Below are 16,880 nucleotides of genomic sequence, written 5' to 3' on the forward strand. Positions count from 1 at the left end.
CTCAGTGGCACCTTGGCGGATTGGGATTCGAACCGGCAACCTTCTGATTACGGGGCTGCTTCCTTAACCGCTAGGCCACCACTGCCCCCACAAAAGAGCAGTTGTTAAGGCGTGACCTCCCATGCTGAGTTTCCATCCTATTTCCTCTTGTCTTACATCTGACGCCATGTCACGTATTCCAGCATTCTGATTGGTTCAGCAATGAATGTAACATGAGCAAACATGCCCTTGCTATGTTATATTCAGTTACGGAGGGAAAAAATCCCTCTATGTATGGGTGGCGCATGATTGGAATGTGCAAGCCCTTGTTTGAAAATGTAAAGAGTAGAAAGTACTGTAAGTAAAAAATGTATGTACGTTAGTATTGATACAAGAGAATTCTACTTAAAGTACATTAATGAAGTACAATATTTTTGTTACTTCCCATATCTAAAATGAATTGAAAATGGTTGAAGTTAAAGTTCATGTAGTCGAATTTTACTTCCCTGTATTATCAAGTGAAAAAAAAAGTGAAAGTGATACACAGCACATGGTGAAATGTGTCCTCCGCTTTTAACCCATCACTCTTAGTGAGCAGTGGGCAGCCATGACAGGTGAGCAGTGTGTGGGAATGGTGCTTTGCTCAGTGGCATCTCAGTGGATCTGGCTTCGAACTGGAAACCCCCTGATTACAGGGCCGTTTTCTTAACCGCTAGGCCACCACTGCCCCATCAGCAATGATTAAACACTGTAAGGTTCCCCTCCTCTTTAGCCTGGGGCTTGTAGCAGGCATCAAATTTGAAATGAGCACACTGGATAAATTTCTCAATTTTAACATTTGCTATGTTTTCTATGTTCTGTTTTGAATAAAATATTGGCTCATTTCGTTTTCATTTTATTGACAAGTTTTTAACTTTTCTGGAATTCAGGTTGTAAATATTACATAAGTGCCATCTTGTGTAAAGATTGAAGGTCAAGTCTTTCAAGGGATTTAGAATAGCATGTCTTTAGATTTTTCAGAATGTTTGACCTTTAAAATAACCACTTAAAGCAAAGCCAACAGCTTTATCTGAGTTCTTTTAAACAGAACAATAAATCACTTTATTAAATGGTCCCTCCTAATTTTATGACCTGACAAAAACTCAGTCCTCAATGTAAAATGGTAACTTGATGGTAACTCGATGGTAACTTGAAAGCACGTTGTAAGTCGCTCTGGATAAGGGCATCTGCCAAATGCCGTAAATGTAAATGTAAATGTAAAATGAATACTAGAAGTGTGCATCTGAGCATTCTGAACATTGCACATAATGACAGAAATTTTACTTGTTTAGGTATTATTTTATTATTCAATACACTATGCCATTTGGTCAATTACTATAATGTTTATACACATAGTCTTGTGCTATAGTGTATACTATATGTATATACATTGATCAGGTGTAACATTAGCACCATGTGAATTTCACTTTTTTCATACAATGACATCTGGCTGTTTGTGGACATATTAGATCAGATTTGAGAACTTTGACACAGACTAGACAGCTGGATCATAACACCTCCACCACAGCTATTCTTGGATGTTCCTGGTCTGCAGTGGTCAGGATCTACTGCGCATGGTTCAGGTATGGAAAACTGAGTAAGGTGACCTGGCAACCACGACTTATTTGTGCATGTTACGACTGCCGGCTGGCTGAAAACGTTAGTGACCAGGTGTGTGTGGGCTGGGAATGGCTGAGCATATAGGTTCACTATAGGAAGAAAGCAAGCTGGCTGACACAGTCTGGTGCCTTGTGCAATGTTCTGCTGTGGAACCCTGGGTCATGCATTCATATGGATGCTACTTTGACACCTACCACCTACCTAAATTCCTTCATGGAAACAGTATTCTCTGATGACAGTCCCAAGTTATAATAAGCACACTGCAATGTTAAAAAAGGGTTTGAGGTGCTTACCTGGCCTCTCAATTTAGCCAAGCATCTGTGGGATGTGCTGGTAATACAACAACAACATTTATTCCTTATATAGCCCAAAATCACATACAGTATGTCTCAATGGGCTTTGACAGACCCTACAGTTGACATCCCCCACACTTGACCCTTTCGCACACAAGGAAATGCTCTAATACAAGGAAAAAAAGATAAAAAAAGAAAGGAAAAAAACTTGGGAAGGAGTGATACAGAGAGGGAACCCCTTCCAGGTTATAGTGAGCCTGTTATTGGTGTCAGTGCAGGGTCGGTGATGACTTGTCCAAGAAAATAGTCCAACAGGTGTAGAGGAGGAAAAGTCCAAAGTGCAGAGTAGGTTGTAGTCCAGTGTCATGGTCTGCACTGCCTGTCCATTATAATGCTACTGGTCCATTTGAAGATCCCTGAAGGTTTGTCGTTATGGTGGTGGTGGCTGTGGTTTTATGCTGGTAGGTCTTGTCAGCAGCTCACTGCCAGGAACCAGGATTCCTCTGGTGGTCTCATCATTGAACTCTGAAGGTGGTCTGGGCGCTTGATTCAGTGCCCCAGAGAGAACAAACAGAAGCAGATAGTTAAATTGTACAACTGGTACAGAAATATGTGGCTATAGTGGTATATCTGTGCAACAGTTGCCTTGACAGACAACAGTTGCCTGGTACACTAACTAGGACAGCCTAACTGATGAATTGAACACTGTCTATGACTAGTCTTTGACTAGGTGAAGGTGTAATAAAGTAGACATAATAATTGACACTGTGTCTGGGATTTTAACAGATGGTCATATTCTGCGGGGTGAGACCATTAAGAGATTTATAGGTCATGAGTTTTGTTTGGAGTCAATCCTAAATTTTATGGGTGGCCAGTGCAGCGACCCTAAGGTAGGGTGGATGTGGTTGTATTTTCTGGTTCTACTTAGACCTCTCGCTGTGACATTCTGAACTACCTGGAACTAGTGACATTCTGAACTAGCATGCACCTACTAGAACATCCAGACAGTACTGCATTGCAGTAATCTAACGCTGATGTAATGAAGGCGTGGACCAACCTTTCTGCATCAACCTTTCTGAGATCATATTTCTTATCTTTCCAATAGAATACTATCTTAGTGACATTTTCTAAATGTAAATCAAATTAGAGACCTGCATCAATAATTGCACCTAGATCCTTTTCTTCTGTTCTTGGTGAGATAGAAAGGATACATCATAACTCTGGATGCATCATGATGTAGTCAGACATCTTACATTTGGCATCATGAGGCACAAGTACAAGAGCTTGACTTATCAGGGTTAAACAGAAGAGAGTTGGTGAGCATTCACTGTCTAATGTCCTTCAGACAATTCTCTATTCTGAAGGGTCTTGGGCTGTTTAGGTGTCAAAATGGCCCACTCAATATTCAGTCGGTGGGTCGATATTAAGTATATTTATTCTGCTTGAAAATACACAAATGTTAACTCTTGGACTGAAAAAAATGTCCTCTATTTCTTCTTTACCAACTGTCAAATCCCTGAAGGCAGCAGATGACAGAAGAACTCTGACGTCATACAGATGTCTTCAGTTAAGGTGACTGGGCAAATAGGACAGGCGGGCAGATGCTTTGTTGCTAGGCACCGTCCCATTTCTCAGACTAAATGAGTGATGTGGTTTCAAAGAGGCTTGGACACTTTCAGTGATCACAGGTCTATGAAAGCCTTAAGAGTCTCTATAGCAATCAGACACAGATGCCAATAGTGATGGATTCCAGCATCTTAAAGGCCAAGCATCAGACGACATGCACATACAAATCAGAATTTACATGGCGGGTCTGCTTGATCAATAGACACTTTTGCCTTTAAAGAGGTATTGGCCTCTCCCCTCCCATCAGTGAGAGAATGCAGTAGTAATCAATTGAGTTCTTGGTTCAATGACCTCTTAAACACAGTTATGAGCCTCGGTGCTGCACCAATTAATATCTGAAGTCATAAAAGTGGAAAGAACAGTTTCCTTCAGAGATATAAGGTATTCAGTATTTAATTGAGGCCGCATCACTGTAGCAGAATACATGTTCCACTGTGTAAGGTTAATGAAAACCTGCTTCATGCTTTAATCAAGTCAGCAATTATGAACCTCACCAACGGTTCCCCCCTGATTTCTGGTGCAGACACAACAGATTAAAAATGCAAACTGATTAGCACCCATTTCAGATTCATTGGTAATGTAATGAATCTTCAACAGAGTCCTACTGTCTTTTGCTTTGCCTTTGGTTGGTTCATACAATTAGTAATTAACTTTCAGCTGATTAACATGCAGTGCTTACTTGAATTAGAAATATGCTTCTGAACTCTATCTGCAGCTGCAGTACATAACACATGACAGACAATCCATGAAATGGTTAATAAATATTGAACCAGTTCATTTACAGATCAAACTTAATATATTATGAACATTCAGTCAAGGTAAAGCAATTTTTCCCCACAGTGTTTCATTTTAAATATGCATAAGGTATAGAATGATCATTCTTATAATGTCCATAATTTGTAATGGGCATCATTCCCCTCTGTATCCCTTTCAAAATGCAATCAAAGAACTTGGTCTTAGCAGACGCATGAAAGATAGGCACCTTGCCAAAACTGAGTTGCTATGCGCTGCTAGTTACTGTACTACATGCAAACTATAATAGAGCCCAGTGCAAACAAGGGAACCGGGAAAACCAGGCAGAAAGTAAGCAGATGTAGTGTAATTATATGGGTACAAGTACAACACCCTCAATATGAAAGAATGACGGGAAACAAGGCACATGAGGAAGGATGGAAGATACGGGTGAAAAAACAGTGGTGGCCTTGCAGGTAAGGAAGCAGACACATAACCAAAATGTTGCTGGTTGGCCGAACTGCCAAGGTGCCGCTGAGGTGCCACTGAGCAAAGTACCATCCCCACACAGTCTTTTATGGCTGCCCACTGCTCACCAAGGGTGATGGGTTAAATGCAAATGTTGTGTGCAACAATCGCTTTCACTTCACTCTTGTTACGTCCCTGGACGTTTGCTCCCACGTGTTCTGTGTGTGTTTTTGTGTCCTTTCTCTTTTAGGTTGACTTCATGGGAGGAGCTGAACCCTACCAGCTCCACCTACCATCTGCCTATTGGTCACCTCGTATATAGACTTGTATATAAAGTGGATGGTGTTCGGGAGGTCCCCAGGGTCTGCTAGGCCCTTACTCTTTTTGGAGGTCCCCAGGGTCCACAGAGATCTGCAAGGAACTCCATTGGGGATAGACCCTTTGTTGTTAGCCTGTGTTAGCCTGTGATCTTTTGTACGTGTTATCCTCGCTGGACCATCCCTTTCTTTAGGCTGTACTAATGTAGCTCACTGTAAATAGAAGCACTGTTTGTATGATTTGTTTGGTTGTGTGTGAAACAGCGGACCTCCTCCTCTCCTTGCGTGACACTCTCAGAAAACACATCAGTCCTGTGGTACAAGTGGCAGCCACTAGCCGGTATGTGACAGCTTCCATTAAACACACTGTCATTTCATGCTCACAGAAGTAAGTGCTGAAATGATTTTTAGTTGTCTTTTGCTGATGGTTAAACACAGCCTTTAACATCGACTAAAATGACACTAATAAATGTTTATAATTATTGTGCTAGCAGAAAAATATATGGATCACATTTTGGCAATGATGCTTCCTTAGTCCTTGGTTTGACTTCAATTAATATTTTAGCCCATCAGAGATATAGTACTATTCAGTGGTGTACAGTACGGATTAATATCCTGTCAGCAGGCCTCATGCTCAACAAAAGATTTTTTGGGGGGTTCATAGAAAGATAAATGGTCAAGGACACCGTCTCACAAAATGATTGATTCAGTTGCACATTTAAGCCTCATCATTCAGGATAGGTTCACTGCCCACAGGAAGTACCCCCACGGGAGGCTGACACACAAAAACGTCCATCTGTCATGAACCGTCACACAGGAATGACAGGGTCATTTTGAAAAGTGGAATTACTCAATGTTTCACACCTTTCTGGAGAGGAATGAAATGTCTGGTTCAGATAGTGACAGCGGTTTGCCTCGCTCCACTGACTTGAAGGGATGAGCAGCGAACAGGCGACACCGCTTCAGGATAGATGCTGAAGATGATGTGGAGATCAGTTTCATCTGAGTGATTTCTGTCTGCGCCGGATCCTCTCCGGAGACTCAGACAAAGGCAGACAGTTTTGGGTACTTTTGCATAAAAGCTTCTTCTTGGTCTGGCACTTTCTTTTTGAACTACTACTAATAAAAAATTGTGTTTTGGGAACATGTCCTTGGTCTTCTTTTATTCTCCGTTGGGGCAAGATGTAAGAAGTAAGCGCAACACTGCAGTAAAAACACACATGTTGAGATGCCTTAAAACAGTACGGTTTAAATACAAACTTGGAAACCACAACTTCTAATCAGATATAATTGCTCCCTGGTGATATGCAGCATTTGTATATGTCATGTGAAGCCTTGTTGCAGCACGCCCACAGTTTGTATGTCGGTAAACTCTAACGGTACTTTACGATCAATACCTGTGTTCCCAAAGCGCCTACTTGCAAACCTACAAACATATGTGAGGTTTGATTGTAATTGCTTTTAGCACTCCCAGAGCACAATAGAGCGCGGATTTGTGTAGTCTGTGCGCTGTGTAGAATAATGATTCATTCACCATTGAACCTATCCAGTGACCGTACGTTCTGCATTTTTATATTTTGTTCTACATTAATAAAGTTACTGAAAGAAGGCAGTTGTTCCCTCTGGATTTTGAACTTAATTCTGCATGGACCATATCCAGCCATTCACGTAAGTGCTGTTTTTTATTAAGTTTGCCTTAAGAGCACAATGAGACAATAGTGCCCTCATCTTATTTCTATTCTTATGTACTGCTGCTGATTACAACAATTAAACACATGCACACACACATTCATGTGATTTATTTAATGCTCCAAAAAAAAAAAACACAAAACATGAAATAGGCATCAATAGCAGTCAAAAAGAATGAGGAAAAAGAAAGATTGGTAGGTTTATTTTAACCTCATTAGATGGTCTTTGACACCACTTTCACTAATCCTCTTTGTATAATAAAGTTATCTTTTAAATCCCCTTGTCTAGGTCCCAGAAAAACACAAAATATTAATATTCAAAGAAACCAGGTCACAACAAAAATAAACAGCCAGTCGTGACATTATATTACTTTCACAAATTCTTCACTTTCAGTCGATGGAAGCAGCTTTTCTATGCAACCAATTAGATCATAGTTTTTACATTTTACATCATGGTAATCATACAGTACACATGCATTTCATATTAACTAACTTTTGCAGTCAGGTCTCCACACAGCACTGACCCATGAAAATCTATCAAGAAGGCAGTTTCTAATTGAACACTTCAAAAAGCCAAGGCGTGGATGTTTTCTTTGCTTCTGTCCCTGGGCACATGCATTAGACGCCTTAGAACGCAGATTTCACTTAGGTCATCCTCATTAGTGCTCCAGCGCATAAAATATGACATTATAAGCATAACAAGCTATTAAGGCTTAATTATATATGATTGATGCCCCCTTTCCACTAAGACTTATTGCAGTATATAGTCAGCTCTCTCCCTTAGCGTATTTCCTCCCTCTATCAGGAACGCCATCAAGAGAACCTGGCTGGCTGCCAGAATTAAACGGTACTGCTCACCACAAAAAATTCATTATTATCTTGCACTACTGTAGCAATGAGCTCATATCATTTTGCCCCTTCCCTCTGATAAGAAGTCATGCTACTGTACACTATGCATAATTTAAAGTGCTCCCTCCCAGAAAAAAGTGATTTTGCATCATGCAAATGCGACGAATGCAAGTAAAAGATGAGTGCACGGACATTTTTAATACATCATTAGCACTTCTATCCCCTGGTTTTTCCTCTGAACTGGCGTCTTACTGTTACTTACTTACTGATGCACATGCAAATCAGATGGATCAATAGAGAAACACTGATTCATATTCCTGGTCAATGTATAACGAAATCTGGTGAATGCTTGAAAAATACTGAAAATTGCCACAACCAATACGACAGAATCATATATATATATATTGACTTTATGTATTGTTTATGTTCTATGACTACAATTTGCTGATCCTAGTGGTGGCCTAGTGGGAGCAAGGAAGCAAACCCATAATCAGAAGTTTGCGGGTTCAAATCACTGTCCCCACACACTGCTCCCTTTCATGGCTGCCCACTGCTCACTTACTTAATGGGTTAAATGCAAAGGACACATTTCGTTGTGTGCACTGTGTGCTGCACTTGCTGTGTATCACAATGACAATCACTTCAATGACATGATGTCAATGTTTATAAAATAGCTTTGCAAATTCTTTGTTTCTGTGGCTTAAAAAGTTACTTGCCATGTATGGGGACAATTTTGGGTCTACAGTACCCAAAAAATTAGCATGTGGAATGCAATTCCAAACAATGGTTTATAATCCTGTGGATCTTAAAGGAGTGTGTCAAAATTTGGCCTTTATGTAGCTCTATACATCTTAACGCTAATATCATTGCCTTATAGCCAGCCTTGATTACATATCAGCACACCGACATGCCAACACACAATTTACACACCAACTGAGTTTTTACACTGATCTACAGTGATTTATGTACTTTGATGTTTCTTTCTATTGCTTGGATGACATATTGCTTACGAGAGACTGTTTAAAATGTATCTTATACAACAATATTTCATTTATTCACATCCAAAACACATTCTCATGTATTCAGTGGGCATGCCATCAATATTTTTGTGAAGAATGCTATTTATAGATTTTATTAATGTAGCCTAAAATTTTGATTTAGACAACCATCTGACTAATTCCATGAATCCAGCAGATGCCTCAGCACACATCTTTCAGGCATAAGCAACACGTGCTAATGAACAGATTAATTATTCAATGCCTAATATTTGATAATAGCGCAATTAGCACCATGTTATTACAACCCCAGTAAAAAGATGAGGGACTAATTCTTTTCCCTTAATTCTACAAAATGAGCCAAGGAGAGATGTTGGGTTAGCAATGCATGATGAAAACAAAAACCCTCCAACCTCCAACCTTGAATTCTGTCTCTCTGCTTTAGGCAGGAAGTGCTTTTTAAATTGGCTGATGACAAGACTGTGTGATGCAGTTGCACTGGGATTCAGATGAGGTACTGCTTTTTGGTTCCTGCAGACATGTAGGCACTGATCAACAGAAATGTCTGACTCATAAAGGAAAGCTGGAAAAAAAACTGCAGGCTGAGCCCAGAAGCAAGACAATTAGAATATTCCTGCTGACAATTTGAACAGGTTTTTTTCCTACATGCTATCGTACCCATTTGCCAATAATGTGTGTTTTTTGTATCATTATTTATCTTTACACAACATCCTCGATGATAATGTGTTCCCTGCAGAGGAGCATTGGGTGCAGCGTGTTCCTTAAAAACACATTTTTTTTACTGTGATATTCAGTTCATGACTCTCCTATTTGAGTATGGCAACCAGTTCAGGCAGCACATACAGTGCTGAAATAATAGTGATGGGACGTATATACATACATTCCGTGAACATCAGTTAAGTGAACATCCGTTTAATTAAACATGAATTTCTCCAGTGTCATATAAGGAATCACCACTAGATGGTGGTACAGGAAGGCATGTATACAAAAGAGACACATCAGACTGGTTTTACCAATGCAGTTTTATTCAACATTTTTATTTTACACTTTTATTTGCAGTTTTCATTCTTACGTGAAGCCATCCATTGATCAAAGCTGGTTTATTTTTTATTCAGAAATAATTGGTAAATCCAGTCTGATGTGTTTCTTTTGTATACATGCCTTAGACAGTCATGGCACTGCAATCCTGTACCATCATCTAGTGGTGATTGCAGCACTGTATGTGCTGCCTGAACTGGTTGCCATACTCAAATAGGAGAGCCATGAACTGAATAACACCGTCAAAAAAAAGGTGTTTTTAATGGACAAGCTGCACCCAATGCATGCTCCTCTGCAGGGAACACATTTTCATGGAGGATGTTGTGTATAAGTAATTTGCCTTACATTTGTTTGTGTGCACCATGTGCTGTGCTGCAGGGTTTCACAATGACGATCTCTTTAAAATAATTAAATTGGAATTAGTTACATTACTTATAGCAACCATTGTCAGTAGCACAGTTAGCATCTGCTGGACTCATACTGAATTTACCAACATTTAGGTTGAACAGTAGATTTAACCAAAGAAATGCCCATGAATGATTTTTATTTTTTTATGGCAGCATAATTATTTGGAAATATTTTGGCATCACAGCCCTCTAAATGTACCCATGCAATCTATCTGTACATCTGTCTATTGGCCCGCACGCTCAGTTTAGAGGATAACAGCTCGGAATACTGGAATAATTGGAATAAAACATTTTTTTTAAAAGTATTCATGGCAAATTTTTGTCTAACCCAGGCCTGCATCTGAATCGAAGCAGATTTTTAAATGAATTTTAAAAAAGAATAAAACATGGAGGTTGCATTGGTTTGGATCCTGCAGGTAGACGAGTCCTCCCTGTGGTGTGGGTTTCTTGCCCCCTGCCACAAGCCACTATCATCAGTACCGCAGGACAGAGTTGTAACATCGATCATAATAAATGTCCTTTGGCAGATGAAACCCAACAAATTCATGCCAGACTGAAGGTGAACGAGATGAGGTGTTGGCCCTGAGCAACAAAAACACGGCTTTGCCAAATGGGTCATTACAGAAAATTGCACCTCTTTTTATGTTAATTCGGCACAGCCACAGCTGCTTTTCCTCCTGGTGCACTGTGCTAATGCACAACCAAAATGTTCCCTGTGATCACCACAGCAGAACATGAAATAACCCACGTCCCTTCTCTGGCAAAGCTTCATGCTTTTGTTGTAAATGACGTCGCCATTCCTGCTGTTTGCTGAGTGCCTTAGATGTTTTTGAAAATATAGAGACCTGCTGTGTCTATAACAAGCCCTGCTCAAACCGAAGCCACTTTTTTACATGCTGGATTGAGAGTAAAAAAAAGATCAGTGAAAAGAAGAAAAAATAAGACTAAACATAGGCGTCCTGCATCTGCCAAGTATGAGAAATTTCTGGGTATCGTTTTGATCTTCCATACAAACACAGGGCCTGAGGGCTTCATTTATGCAGTGATCTTCACTTAAACTCTTTCTTCTCAATAAATAAAATGATTCAGAGCTGGATAGCTGAGATCATGGGTCTTCTTGTGATGACCGCAGTGGTCACGCCTCCAATAATTCAGTTATTCTCAGTTATATTGAGCTTTGAGTGGAGCAAATTAATTTTTTTCTTTTTTTAATCACAGTTTTCCACAACAACATGCAGCAATTTGTATTGCTGATCTTTGAAGCCATCCCCGAATCCATGTAACTTCAAACTTAGGCCTCCAAGACAGATCAACTCCAAATTTCCCCAGCAGCATTGAAAGGGTGGGTACTTTTTTGTCCTAATTAACCCACTTAGATCGGATCAGTCAAGAACAGCTTTCATACTTTGCCAGTGGGAGAAAGTTAGGCTGTCTTCAGGGCATGCGTTCTTCTCAGTGTCATGTGAAGAAATGAAACAGAAAAAAACTCTTCTGAACAAGCGGGGAAGTAGGCCTCAGCGTTTCCCTGCTGACTCTAATACACTCCAGACAAGCACTTGAAAAAGTGTTGGCAGTATTGACGCAGATGCTGGTATTGGACACGTGCGGAGCTGATCAATTTAACATGAAGTACACCGACCAGCACCTACTGTGAGATCAGGCTTCTCTTGTTCTGAAGTCTGACCAGTCCTCAGCACTAAAGCACACTGGGTAATTTTGCCTGGCTAAAAGGTTTTCTCGACTGCATGCAGCAGACTGCAACATTGGGCAATTCGAAGTACAGCAGCCCCAGTCTTACTAATGAGGATTCATGCATATAGATTAAGACTCAGGTCACTGATAATGCTAAACCGAATGAATGATCAATCACAGATATCATTGTGTGCATATGAAACTGCAGGGTACATGTAAAAGGAAAACTGTACCATATATATATATATATATATATATATATATATATATATATATATATATATATATATATATATATATATATATATTATGGCAAGCCAAACAGGAAATAAATAATATATATATTGACAGGGAACTGAATATATGGAATGAAAGTCTGAATATATGGAATGAAAGTCTGAATATATGGAATGAAATCTGACGTCACCAAGCCATTGGCGGCATTTTGAGAATGTTAGTTCGCTAAACAGGTGAATTGCTCCTCACCACGAGTGATTCTGCACCAAACCCAGTGGCAGCAGTTTTAAGCAGCGAAGACATAATAAACACTCTGGCTAATGCTTGCAGTAACACTGCTAATAATTCTACCAGCATTCGGCATAGAGATTTATTCAATGTTTCACCGTGGAAGACCTAATGCAGCGACAGTAGCTGCTTATTCATCAAGCACCCGCACTGACCGAAACAGGCCTTCCGCATCAGGCGAGCTTCCCACCGCCATTCCTACCTACAACCGCCGCCTTTTAATACAGAAACGGAGGTAAGTAAACTGGGAGGAATTACAGGGCAAACTAACTTCAGCATTTTAAATCCGATATACCAGCGCTGCCCGATCCCAGCGCGCCATGCAACTTTTTACATTCAGGCTTTATTTTGTTCTATTTTATACATTAATGTAATCTGAACGAACCTTTGCTCGTCACTGCCTGTGTGTCTGAAATTAAACACGCTAAACCGCGCTGTAATTTGTCTAAAATCGTCCCTGTGGCTGATTGTGCTCTGTAGTGAGTTGAGTTTATGATGAACCCGGTGTAGCTGGTGAAATGTCGCTGGTACAGATTTTACACGGTCGGGCATTAAAACGGCACCGGAGATATAAAATAGAAGAGAATAAACTTTGTGTGTGCAGCCTGAATGTAAACGTTGCATGGCGCGCTGGGACCGGGCAGCGCTGGTATATCGGATTCAAAAATGTTAAAGTTAGTTTGCCCTGTAATTCCTCCATGTTTACTTACCTCCGTTTCCGTATTAAAAAAAAATCTCTTCATCAGTAGTCCTATGCTGAATGTTGGTAGAATTATTAGCAGTGTTACTGCATGACGTCAGATTTAATTCCATATATTCAGACTTTCATTCCATATATTCAGGTTTCATTCCATATATTCAGTTCCCTGTCAATATATATATTATTTATTTCCTGTTTGGCTTGCCATTTTATACGCATTTTGATATCTGCCTGCACTAAACTGAACATTTTTGCATTCACCACTTCACAGTGCCAGGCTTTTTTTTTCCCTATAGTGACCCTTCCTATAGAGGGTTAGGGTGTGTCCTCATAACCGGAAGGTTGTGGGTTCAAATGCCGTAGGACCCACGAAGGTACCCTTGAGCAAGGTACCATCCCCACACACTGCTCCCAGGTTGATTTTCCTGGGTGTCCAATGCTCACTAAATGTGGTAGGTTAAATGGACACATTTCGTGGTGTGCACCATGTGCTGTCCCGTGTATCGTAATTGCAAAAATGAATCACTTTCACTTTGACAGTGAGGTTGTGACAATGGCTTTACATTAATACAACGTACCCAGCTTTCTTCTTATTCTTTTAACTCTTGATTTGCCCAGGTAAGCTTATGCTAAAAGATTGATCCCATTTCTCATTAAGTGTTGGGCAAAGCTCTGAACACACGAAAGGCTGAGGAAAGTAATCAATATAGAGCATTAATGTTACAATCAAATCCTGTCTTTAAAAGGCTGCTCTTGGTTTTTCGCAACATTGATTTCAGCTCAGACGGTGAGTGAAAGATGCTGATGCAACAAGCGTAAAGAAATGTCTTTGAGTGGCCACTGCAATTTGTATCCAGCAAAGTGTGCGAATGGCAGGATCGGGCACTTGTCCTCTGAAATGTCTGCTTCTCACAGGAACATAACCTGTCTGTGTGACAAGCCTTGGATGTGCTCCTTATTCATCAGATCACAGTGCATCTCCTCAGTCCACAGACCCTGTTGTTTTACTGTTGCCTCTCCAGTCTCCATACATTATGTCATTGTGTTTTATCTCAATTCAGACTTAATTATAAACTCGTTGGTGCACTGTGTTCATCATTAAAGACTTGCTGCATAAACCATGGATCATCACACAACAAATGAGTGATAAACGTCTTTCATTAATCTGAATGTTTTTGTTGCAGTAAACACGTTCTTTATGTTAAATATTTATGCATTATTCATGAAATGTTCATTAAAATATTCATTAAATCATGGAAACATTGATGATGTATGATTTCACAAGATTGTAAATTAATTATTTTCTGTTACATGCACAGTGAAGCAGCACACATTTACAGTTTCTGTTCAGCACCCCATAGATTGCTGTGTGGTTTGATATATGAACATACAGGGCACTGTTTTCAAACTGATGCTACGTGCAGCACTACTCTTTAAGAATGGCTCACTAGTGTAATGCGCCATCACAAAAAAAGCAGCAAAATAACTTTTTGTGATGTGATTCTGTCCAATAGAACATGATCTTTAGTGATGATGTCATAGCCTAATAGGTGTATGACTATAGGCTGATTGTGGCTTGTCCTTGTTGGGTCATTGTAGGTACCCTGTCTTGTCTGTTCCCCCTTCTGTGAGTCGTGTCAATGCATCCTTTTTCTGACCCTGTCCTGCCATTGAGACAGATTTTTAAAAATGGGAGGAGCCCAGTGTTTGACAGCTCTCACGCATCCCACTAGATGATTTAAACTCACACCCATCAAAATATCACATGCACAAACATTATTACAATTGCCTTGTGACCGTGTTCTTGGTGCATTTCTTTACAAGCCAGACATCCTGTAGGTGGTCAAATGTGTATGCTTATCATGTTGTTTTATCGCGGCTTTGATTGTCTCTTGTCAGTCATCTATTCGAAGCTGTCATCTGTCAATTGTCATAGAAACAATCATTACAAATGCAGAAAGGTTCTCAGTAGTATTGAGTCAGCGGTACGATTTTAAGAGAAAATGCTTTTTTAAGAAATCACATACGATCAAAGAAAATACTGCTACTCATCCGCATACAGGAAAAAAGACAGTTGTTTGGGGTATCATATCCTTGACACCATGTGTCTACAGTAACAGTCTCTTTTTACTTTGTCTGTTTTTTATCTCCTCTCATTCAGAACATACTTCAAAACATCCTCAGTTGTGATGAAATGCATGACTGAAGGGGCCTTTCTAGTCAATCAAGCTCCTCTGTAATATCAGTGAAAAAAGGAGCTTTCCAAAAGCAAAGGGGGAAAGGTACTCAACACCCCACGCAATTGGGTATTGTACATGTCCAGATGACTTCTAAAACGAGTACGCTAAGCATGGAAATAACAGGAAAGTCTTCCCTTAGTGTAATAAATATGAGTGATCTATTTCTCCATTTTCCTTCTTTATTTCCTTCCTTTTCAAAGTTTTATCAGACAGTATGAAAAGAGAATTGAAATACTGAAAAAAGATGTATGATACATATATACATATTCATGTATGTATTGTGGACTGGAAGAAAGCATCATTTAATTCTTAACATAATTGTTATCGTCTGTTTTATGTTGTCTGATCAGCAGACATATTTAATCTGTACAAATCTGTACACATTCAATAAATGAATGCAGAACTCACTTTGGCTACATCCAGCTGATTATTGTTATTATTTTTTTGTTGGGCATTTTATCCAAATTTGTTGTTTTTCTGTGACTGGCCTGAGAGGCTGGTGTTAAAAAAACTAATTCAACACATTAATATGCTGAAGAGCTGAGAGCAGATATTCAAATTTGAGCTGTTCTTTTCATCAGTTCAGGCGAAATGGGAAGAAATGTTTCTGTATTATAGCTGAAAAAGTAAGAGCATATACTCAAACTGATGTTGCATTAAGTAACATATAATTAAGTGAGTTAATTAGGTTCAGGGATATCATATTATCTTAGACGGTAGCACCAGACACAATCGAGGCTGAAAATGGCAACATAGCCTTGATATATCTAAAAGCACCTTTTATCATTGTCATTTTAACAGCTTTCAATTTACCCGTACTGATCTGAAATCAGCAGTTCATCTTCAGTGCTGCTTGCCAGCTTCTGGAGCCGTCATTGGCAAACATTAATTATAAACCCATTAACAGCCATGCCTCATCAAGGCCACACTCCAGTTCCCAGATCAGGAGCTCCGAGCTTAACTACTCAGAAGATTAAGATTTGAGTAGGTGGAAGCAGCCTACTGGGTAACACACTTACCTATGAACCAGAAGACCACAAAGTCACATGTTCAAACACCACTTACTACCATTGTGTCCCTGAGCAAGACAATTAACCCCAAGTTGCTCCAGGGGGGACTGTCCCTGTAACTACTGATTGTAATTTTCTCTTGATAAGCGTGTCTGCTAAATACTGAAAATGTAAAATGCGGTGCTCCTCAGATGGTTTTGATAAGTTTGCACCAGTCGGGGGCTGCTGCTGTGGGAGACATTGTGCCATGGCTGATAAAGCTGGCACTGAAGTTCCTTGCCAACCTCACCTTTATCAAATTCCCAGAACTGCTAAGATCATCAGAATTTTTGTAGAACTGGCATAGTTACTCCAAATCCCTTTCAGCTCTTTGCTAATAATTACTTGTGTAAAGTACTGTGTTTTATTTATTCTCAATTTGTGCTCTGATCGAAGGTCTGTAACTTTAGTTTGAGTGAAAAATGCTTCACACCCATTTACAACCACTGAATTTGACTTATTTTACTATTCTACTATACTGAGTATGTTTCATATTTTACACAAAAAAATCTTCTCTTCCTTGATCACTGCCATGATATGGCACTACACTTGCGGGCTACACATACAGGCCAATATTAAACTTGACAATTAAAGAAGTAGAG

This window comes from Denticeps clupeoides, chromosome 4 (assembly GCF_900700375.1).
Source record: "Denticeps clupeoides chromosome 4, fDenClu1.1, whole genome shotgun sequence".
Classification (NCBI taxonomy): domain Eukaryota; kingdom Metazoa; phylum Chordata; class Actinopteri; order Clupeiformes; family Denticipitidae; genus Denticeps; species Denticeps clupeoides.